This window comes from Trachurus japonicus, chromosome 15, assembly GCF_045865225.1.
Source record: "Trachurus japonicus isolate A0001 chromosome 15, Traja_1.0".
NCBI lineage: Eukaryota > Metazoa > Chordata > Actinopteri > Carangiformes > Carangidae > Trachurus > Trachurus japonicus.
Window position 1 is genome coordinate 31,315,631 of NC_140921.1, and position 8,162 is coordinate 31,323,792.

The 8,162-nt window shown below is 43.8% G+C and overlaps 1 long non-coding RNA gene across 1 annotated transcript; it reads left to right on the top strand.

The window, feature by feature from the left end:
* Positions 1-315: 315 nt before the first annotated feature.
* On the top strand, positions 316-1,449 carry LOC146973948 (uncharacterized). The gene is made up of 3 exons (XR_015037695.1): positions 316-543; positions 621-708; positions 799-1,449. It is a non-coding gene; the product is annotated as an uncharacterized LOC146973948 (long non-coding RNA).
* Positions 1,450-8,162: the final 6,713 nt, after the last annotated feature.

Genomic DNA, 8,162 nt, shown 5'->3' on the forward strand with positions numbered 1-8,162 from the left:
CGATAGGCGTTGCAGGTGAGGAAACATGTTTGCGTGAGAAATAGGGAGAAAAGGTGGGACAGTTATGCTTTTGCACTACACTAGTGAGACTAGAGGAGTGGCGTCAATCAGCGAGGCTAGACAGATGAGCGGCAAAATTGGCGGACAGAACTGAGATTCCCTGGTTATTGAGGTGGAGGTAGTCATGTTTGTGTGAGGGAAGGCACCTTAGAGACAGACCACACCTACACACACTCCTACTGTTCATGAGGGTGAGGGCTGGCATTAGGAGCACTGCCCCTTGTAGGCAGGGCTGTAGAGAACGCTCCCCTCTCATAAGGACAGGTGTGAGCCATTAGTGCCTCTTTGTCTGAGGCCTGGTAGATGTGTGGTGGGACTATCTTGTCTGTGCAGGTAAAGAGAACTGCGCAGATAGAAAAGATTATTTGATTGCACATTTTATTTTGTGTTCTGGGGAATTTTGACTAGTATCCCCACATAGAATTGTGGTGCAGCCGTGTCCTCTTGATCCAGTTGAATGTGCTGTAGACCCATGCTGGGGAGGTAGGCTGCTGATTACCCAGTGTTTAATTTCATCAGAATACAGAAATTATTAGTGATGTATCCATTTAATTCTTTAGGACATGAGTCAGCCTTTTCCCCGAGTCACAGTATAGAGCCAGTCAGCTTCACCAGTACCAGTGTCTGACAGGGCCCCAGACTGAAAAGGTAACCTCAACTGACATGGTAATGTAGGAGGGTTATCCCCTCTGAGGTATATTTGTCAGTCAATTTAATGGCTGTTTTGCTTTGTTTCAGATTTAGTGCCAGACTGCTGCTTTGCCTGGGCCGATGTGCCATGCGGCTTGGTTGAAGTTTGCTGAGAGTTTCCCATTGCTATGACTGTAAACAGCTCATCTTAACCTGTCTACTGTCCTTTACTGTCCCTGACTGTATCAATTTATAATTGTGAACCAACCGAGCATTAACTTTGTATTTTCTTTTGTTTGTTTGTCAGGCAGAGGGAGGATCTGCGGGGAGTATCCGTGGTATATGCACCCTTCTTTGCATGCAGTGTGATTGGTTTGAAGAGTGGTTGGCACCCAAAAGTAGTTTAGATTTACTTAAATTGTTGCAGTGTCCGTTGCAGTGATTTGCTGTGATCACGGTGTGCACGTGGTGGTTGCTACTGGGTTTTGCGATAGTATCTCCCCGTGGTGAGTACCCTGTCTGACATCTTTTTATTAGCAGGTAGTGTATATTTGCAGTATACCCCTGCTTGATTTTATTTGTTGTAACAAATTAATCAAAATAACTCAGCTATTTGTAGCTTTTAAATATTTATTAACTTTGTAACATTAAAGATAATTTTTCAAGCTAATCGTTGTTCTTCCCTCCTTCCATTATCAGGTCAATCATCATCAGTTGCTTCAGTTTGCACAATAAATAGAATTTGGATTTGAATGCACGTCTCTGGCTCTCCTTGTACCTGGGGATAAATTTGTTTGTGGGTTTATATAGAGACCCTCATAGTGGGGTTGGTCACATTTGTATAGTTCAGAATGGTTCCAGAAAGAGTCAAAGTGGTTTATGTATCCATAGCCACATGCTGTGGAAAAGCTGCTAAGCCACTGGTCAGCACTGTAAAGTCTGCTAAACATCTCTGACCCCCGTCTGAGCGAGGGGATCAAGCCAGAAAGAATACATCTTTTTCCCAGGCTCTCAATTGTCACTGCCAAGAGTTCGTAGTCCGCCCTAAGTTTCAAAGATTGTCTATGTTTGAGATCGTTCACTCCGCAGTGAAGTATGATGGTGTGGGCGGTCGGATGGCGCTCGATAACAGCGGGGGCGTATTCCAGGAGATCGAGGAGTTTAGCACCTGAGAATGAGTATGTGATTCCCTTTGGGATAGAGTCGCCCAGCAATATGCGTTCAGGAGGCGGAAACACTAGAGCGCCAGCTCGAGGAGGAGCGCCGTTCCTCGTGTTAGCCGCAGTAACAGCAACACTGTGCGGCGGGTTGTGAGCGGCTAAAGTTACAGACCCAGATGTGGCGGAGGGTGGAAATGTGCGGGCGCGCTTACCGGTTGGAGAGGAGGCCCCGGATCCAGGTGAACTATTACCGGGCGATGATCGTTTAGCCGGGGGAGTCCGGCGTTTCTTTTTGATGGGACGGGGCGGGACTGAATGCTCCTCCGGTGAGTGAAAGCATGAAGCCGCTGACTGGGATAGCTCCGTGAGGGGACTAAAGAAGTTGGAAAGAGGGATGAGGTCGTTGCTCTCTTCCTCCGGAGCAAACAGTGGGAGAGAGATCCGACCCCCTTTCCTGACAGCTGTAGCCCATGATGGAGAATGCTGGTCGGATGTGCCGGGAACATCAGCCGTAGCCAGGTGCTCGTCGCTGCCGGGAGGGATCTGTTGTAGTGAATCCAGCCGGGGAAGGAGCAGGGCATGGCGCTGGAGGACATCGTTGAGGAGGGTCTCGATGGAGTGTAGGTCGGACCTCAGGCTGGACAACTCCGGATCAACTGAGGTGAGTGGAGGCATGATGCGGTGGAGGTGGGTGGCTTCGCTCTGTATTAAAAGCTAGGACGAGAGAACAGCTGTGGCCAGTAACACAGTAGGTAGCGGAAGAGCTAGTAGTGCAGTGCCCTTGTTATTGTTGACGTTGCTATAGTGATTACTCGGGTGCAGTTATCAGTAGCTCAGAAGTGACACAGGACGGGACCTACTCGCGAGGGCTTCACAACGGAAGCCCACAGCAGAGAGAAGACCTGAGATGAAGCTGCTGGATGTTCACAATGAGAGATAGATGACACTTACGGACACGGCCCAGAGACTGGGCCGGTTGCAGTGGTTCAGCGTCTGGTAAACTGGATTGGCGTCTGTGGATTCCTGCCAGTTTTCATGTCGGTTGCTGCCGTAGCAGCTGCAGCTGCAGGAAAAGCCGCTCGTTCAGGGTCGCTTTGGTGTTTAAGTGACCTCAGACGTGAGCCGAAAAAGCCATAGGGTCTTCCTTCAGGGAAAGGTGGGCAGCTCAGTCCGTTTGGTGCAGATAAAACCAGGAAAGAGAGTGACGAAGCTGAAGTCGGGCGATGACACAATGGAGGCTCGGGTCAATGGCGCCGGTGACTAAAATAGGTTAAAACCGAGCAATCGGACCGGCCGATTACTAAAATGGACAGCCCGAAACAGAGAACACTGTTTAGGGAACCTGAATTAAGCAATGAGGCATTTTAAAAGTCGCAGGAATTAGTTAAAAAAGGAGTATAAAACGAGTCAGAGTGACAGAGCTCTGACAGACTCTCACAAAACGCCACACATGCGCAATTGTGTTATTAAATCACTTTTTTGTTAATTGTGTCAGATCATAATGATTTTATCTATAGCATACCTCCATGGTGCTGATGGAGGATTAACACATTAGTTGTTCAAGAGCTTGGGATATTTGATTAAATACAATGTTTGTGTTTGCACATAAAAAAAACCCCAAATACATTTCATAATAGTTTTTAGCACTTGTTAAGGAGAGAATGTGCATGTTTTATTACAATGTAAAATACAAAAAGAAAGAAAGAAAGACAAAGACACATTCCAGTGCCACTTGTGCCATATTTAGTCTCTTTGCATAGACAGAACATGGTGGTTACATGCTGCATTCAGACTTTTTGGATTTGAAGAATTCATCACGCAGGCCAAGATGATGGTGTGAGACAATGCAATGATGGAGTGGTGTCATAAGATAATGTGACATCAAAGGAACATGTAACATGGGGCTTTCATTGCTGCACTCACTACACAGCACAGAGGGATTCTACCGCCGTTCTCATTTTTAAGGACAAAAACTTGACTTGACCATATAGGTTTTTTTGCCCTTGAATAGAGGAACATTGTTAGTGGTAATACATGTGTTGTGTTAAATGCATATTTGAGATGTCATAGCTGTAGCTGAAGTATTAGACCTCTTCTTTCAGTAATGAATGCGGTGTGTAATGCATAGTTGTGTAATTGCTCTATTGTGAATGAGTGTGTGTGTCTCACTCCGACCATGTACTGTGCCTCGTACACATACTGTACATCTAATTGCTCTTGAATAAAGAGCCTCATAAACAAAAGGCAGTTCAGGGGTAAATAAACAGAAGCCTGTCTTGTCGTTTATTATGGCTCCTTCATTCTTTCTCTTTTATTTCTGCATGGCCTATGGTCAGAGGGGAGGGGGAGGAGAGCAGGAGACAGCCCTCCCTCTCTCTATCAGATGCCTGGTGTGTTGTCTATTGATCGCAGAGGTTCAGTAGCAGAAAATAATGGGGTGGTGAAAGCTTAGCAGACAGAGGGAGATGGAGAGAAAAGGAGAAAAAGAGATCTACAAAGATGTATGTACGCTCACACACACACACATACACACACACACACACACACACATGCACACGCACAGACACACATGCATCACTCTCCGTACACAATCCTGTTTCCCCTGCCTCCTCTCTGCCCTCTGCCCCCATATGAATATTGCTTCTCCCCTAACTCCTCCATGTCACTGTGTGTGTGTGTGTGTGTGTCCAGGCTGCCTCATTTGCATGTGCGTGTGTGTGTGTTATCTATGTGAATAAATCCTTCCAAGCCCCGTGCGCCTCAGGGTGATGTGATGCGGCCAGTGCCCGAGCAACCATACCCTAGCTAATTTACAACCAACCTAGTGTGTCCCTCCACTCCCACGCACACACACACACTGGCAGACACACACCCATATACACACGGCTTGATGACACCATGGTGAAACATGTCGTCTAGACGACATTGAACCCTGAGTCCGCCCAGGGTAATTGTTTTATGCAAATGGGGAAAGCTCTGGCTGACATGATTGGGCCAGACTTGGTGTTGATTGAAGTGTGTGTGTGTGTGTGTGTGTGTGTGTGTGTGTGTGTGTGTGTGTGTGTGTGTGTGTGTGTGTGTGTGTGTGTGTGTGTGTGTGTGTGTGTGTGTGTGTGTGTGTTTGTGTTTGTGTGTGCGCGTGTATAGCTCTTGTTATGGATGTGGCCATGATTGTGGTGTAATGCTGGTAGCCATTAGTATTATTGTTATTGTTGGAAATGTTCTATTATTCAGCAGGGCAGGGCGGGGCAATATGTACATAACATGCAGAAATATGGAGGCAGATGACATGGAAACTGCTCACACACATACACACACACACACACAGAGTCAACATATTCAAAAACATATTTGTGTAATATTCATCTACCCATTGAACTGAATCATGAATCCACCACACAGGCCACACGTCACATGGAAGAAATATGAATCAAAGCGAGGATGTCACTTAATGAATGTGTTATAGTTTGGAGCATAAATACACCCATATGTATGTACAAACACACACATACACACACACACACACACACACACACACACACACACACACACACAGACACTCAACCAGGGCCATGTGTTATCAGGACAGCCATCAGAAAAGAGCCTCTGTGTATGTGTGCATTTGTGTGTGTGTGTGCCTGTGTGTGTGTGTGTGTGTGTGTGTGTGTGTGCGCGTGTGCGCATGTTGTGGTCCAAGTCATAAATTTAATTTCATGCTGGATTTCCAGAGCTCATCTGAATTGCATGTGAGCACAGCCTGATGGGTCTCAGTCTCAACGCTGGAGAGTGACACACTAAGAGGCAGATGCTGCCGTCAATGACACACACACACACACACACACACACACACACATAAAACCAAAGACACACACACACACACACACACACACACACATATTCAGCTGTGGCATCTCAAGGTCAGGACTCCATCATGACCTCTGGACAGATACGCAAAGCTTTTCCATTATAGTCATGTATAACTTTGCTGCATCTTATGTGCACATAAACAACCATGACACACACAGGTCACGACCTGCTCACCTAGCATGTGAATATTATTAACTCTGCTTCATTACTTACTGTTGTTTTAAGTTGTGTGTTTTATTTAGTGACAACTAATTAGCTAGACAGCTAACGGTAGCTACACTGCCCTCCAAACCATTGCTGTAACAATGTTGTTGTTGACCTGCATTAAAAGCAAGAGGTAAACCACCGATGGGCTATTTTACGTAGATTTCTCCTTTATTAATAGCTAGTTGTCACCGTGGGTTACAGAGGTGCAACACTTATGGTTACGTAGACGACAATCTTCAAAGAAATACAACAAGTTAATAAACAAAGAGCATAAATCCACTAATTAGGACCAAAAGGTCATAATATAAATAACTTGTACAAGCAATTTAACATCAATGTTTTGCAAATCAACATAAAATGTAATAAAGACGAAGTCTTATCTCTTCTTTTACGAGGCGTGTTGTTACTACAATGTCCTTTCTTACCGGCTTCACGGTTAAGCAGCTGAAACCACTTGTGCAAGGTTCGGTCAACTCTGTGGTCATGGTTAAAGAAGCCAGTGGGTTGGAAGGCAAATGTCCATCCACCTCGGTTTTCACCACGCCAGTCCCATTGAATGTTACTTGCTGATGTAGAATAGCCGTGTATGAATAGAGGGCAGGGGTTGGAAAGCTATTTCATGGAAAGGACATTCTGAATAGCAAATTAATCTATCCTTGAGGGCCAACAATGAGTGTGTTTCCTTCATCAAAACAGTTGCAAGCCATTCATTTTGTATTAGTGTTTCAAAACATGCATCCTTTACATCCACCTTTGCTTCTACTCTTCCTCTTTCATGGACATTCATGGACACTTGATGTGTACATATGCATTCTCACACACTGAAGTCCAGTCATGAAAAACATAGCTTCTTATTGTTACTAGAGTTGTCACAATGCCAGAATTTCAAAATCGATATACCGATACCCAGGGAAATACTCAATACTCAATACCATTTTGGATACTATGGGTGAAAAAGTAACAAAATCAATACAAACATCAATGACAACATAACATAGCAAAAAATACATAAATGTAATGTATTTGTCAATGGTAGTGCAAAGAAACAAAAAAAATAGTTTTAGTTTATCTGTGGTAGTGCAAAACGAAATTCCTTAAAATTCCTTTAAATACCAACCAGCAGTGACAATTCTTTAAGAAATCTTTGTTATGTTTATGTTTCCTCCTGAATGGACCCTGAATGAAGTATTGAGCTCAATATCAATTTTTAAGTATTGATTAGCATCAATTATTTTGACAACCCTAACTGTTACTAGTGGTAAAAACCTGGCTCAAAGGTGAGTTACTAAATGATGTTTCCTTCTGTGTCATTTAGATGCACTTACATGATGGAAATCTTTACATAAAACCTGTGGTACATTTATCAAACATTATGTAATGCTATAGATTAAATTATGCAAGAGCATGTAAAGCAGCTTTAAATGCATGCAGGTTGATATCATAGCTTCCTGTTGCATTATTTCAGGCCTGACATATTCAATGCAGTATTTGTGATCAGAAGTGATATAATGAATGTATCTCTAACACCAGATTCTGCGACATCTATCAGATCATCTGTTCCTTCTCAGGATGAGCACTAATGTAAAAAGCAGATCCATGGGCACACTAGATGGAGTTGTGGAGTTCATGTAAATGTTTTTGATTTTTGAGAACTGTTTACCCCCTGACATATGATCCAGTAATATCCTTTTTTTTTTCTCCACACCTCCTCTGGCTATGTCTGAAATGCACAAACGACATTTTTATCATGACTAGTTGATAGGTAGTTTATGTGTGAGAGATTCTGAAGCTCATTTGTTATTATAGATATATAGTACATGTTGTTGAGAAATACAGTACAATAGTGGCAGGGACAAAGGGATAGTTCAACATTTTGGCAAACTGGCCCATTGCCATAATTGCTATAGTCATAGCAGTAGGTTTGTTACCTTTATCTCTCGGTGTAAGCTATTTTAAGAATGGCAGAGCAGGGCCGCAAGCTGCTCAGAGCTATTCCGCCGTTCCAAAAATAGCTTACACTGACAAATAAAGCTAACAAACCTACTGCTATGACGATATATATAAGCGATTATGGTAATGGGCCAATTTGCCAAAATGTTGAACTATCCCTTTAAATCTATTTGTCCTGCACCTCTGACCCAGTGTCCCACATTTCGTCTCAGCGGCACCACGAAACAGACACGCCCCGTAACCCATAATCTCTTTTTCATGACAGATAAAACTACACAAATACACACA